Here is a 2,403-nt window from a genome sequence, read left to right on the forward strand (position 1 = left end):
TAAAAATGACACAAGAATTTTAAAGAGAGAGAATAAACTCTTAAAGAATAATATTAAAATTTAAATACTAGGTGATTTACAAAGTAATACCGTTGAGGTATTTATAAGACTCATTATGGCTACCACATTAATGACGCACTAATTTAGGGCATTCCTTCTAACTGTCAATTAGTGTGTCACTAATTTGGGGTATTCCTTCTAACTACTAATTAGTGACACACTAATTTAGGACATGCCTTTTTTAATGTCAATTAATGATGCACTAATCTAGGCCATGCCTTTTAAATACCAATTAATGACACTAATATAGCACATGCCTTCCAACTAGAATATTTCTTGGGTTGGGCCTACTTCGACGATTAGACCTCCTCTTGTGCTAGGAATATTGGAGCATTTTGACAAAATGCACGGGATTAATGCTAGTTTACTTAATAATACATTCACATTTGTTCTTCTTATTTACATTTACAGTATTACTTCAAAAGTCATTTAATACTTAAAAGTCATTATTAGATATAAGATTGGAGTCTTAATTTTCGTTGCAACATAAGGCATAAACTAATTTTACTCTTTGTTTGGGATGTATAATTACTTATTTTATACGGATATATGAATTATTCATTGAATCGGTTAAAACTTTTTAAATTAATAATTATTAATTTATCGATATTAATAATTATTAATTTATCGATATTAATAATTATTGATTAATCGATAAATTAATAACTCTCTAAATTAATAAATTGAGATCCCGACATTATTTTAATTCCTCTTAATTTTCTAAAAATTAAATTGAGATAAAATAGTAAAATATTTATTTTAAATTATTTTTTTATTTTTATTTTTGTCATTAATTCATATAATTATTTAATTATGTTTTGACCTTAATTTTAATTATTTTAATTTTATTTATTTAAAATAATTTATTTTTGAATTCGATAGAGAACTTTCTTTGAAAAAAAAAAATATTAAATTATGTATCGAGAGATTTTGAATAAGTTAAATTTGAGTGGTTACAAATATTATTAATTTTAATTATATATATTTTATATTTATAGAATAAAGTAAGTTTAAAGTGAGATGGATAATTAACAGGTTCTGATAAAACATAATATTAATGCGGAAAATGGTTTGTTATGTATTGTACTTGAATAACTGTTTATGTATATTTTACCAAACAAAATATTGTAGATAAAACTTTAGTTGTCTCAGGCTCATCCGATTCTGACACTTATCCTTTGTGGAGCCATTTTCATAATTTTTCAGTTTGAACCAGAAATATAAAATTCCAAAAAAAAATAACTATTTTAGTTTAGATTGAACCAGTTAATGTAAATATTAAATATAATATATATTAAATTTTTTATTATGAGATGATATATCTAAATTTTGCAAAAAAAATTGAAGAGCAAAGATGAAAATAAAAACCTTGAATTGTTATGTAATTGGTTAGCTATATTGAAAGTGACTTATCATCATACATAAAAACAATTCCATCCGTAACGTTTCCATGTTTCCTACATCCAATTTGGCTTTATTTTACATTTATTGACAAATATGGATGATCATTATTAAGGCATTACCTTATCTTTCTTTTATTTGTACTTTTTCCCTAATTCATCGTATTTTGCTTTTGTCCTTTAAAACTATTTATTCATTTTATATTATAATATTTTTATTTTTTAAATATTATTTTTATGTTTATAAAAATTCAGTATTTAACTAATTATTATAATAATTCAGATGACAAGAGAATCATGTCTAATAGATCAAACATAAAATAATTAATTCTATTAAAAACACCTTAAATTAAATTTATGATCATTACTAATCATTTCATGATAAATTTACAGACTATAAAGAAAAAAATATTTAAAGATAATTATTAACCCATTTTTCTTTCTATCTTGGTTTATATATATATATTATAAAAACTTTAAAATTAATATTCGGTAAATTAATAAACTCTCTAAAATAATAAATTTGTATGGTCCCGATTTAAGCCAATGTAAAAAAATGAAAAATTCGATAAAATAATAAAATAATATTTTTCTGGGTGATCACTTTATAAATTTTAGTCTCAACAAAATTATAAATTAATAATTCATAAAAACTGAAACATATATATTACATTTTATTGAAATATTAACTTTCAATTGAAATTTTTCCTCAAGCGTGCTTACATGATTATCTCTCTTGTACTTATATAATTCTTTAAGTAGTTGATCTGACATAGTTGATTTTACAACACCTTTTAGATTTTTTAGATTTTAGATGAAAAATTATTCTTACATAATTGATTTTACAACACCCTTTAGATAAGAAGTCATCTTCTGAAATAGCGTTTGAATACTCTTAACACATTCATATAATTTAGATAGTGTATGTCAAATTTGTTTAATA

The sequence above is a fragment of the Impatiens glandulifera genome, unplaced genomic scaffold (assembly GCF_907164915.1).
Source record: "Impatiens glandulifera unplaced genomic scaffold, dImpGla2.1, whole genome shotgun sequence".
NCBI lineage: Eukaryota > Viridiplantae > Streptophyta > Magnoliopsida > Ericales > Balsaminaceae > Impatiens > Impatiens glandulifera.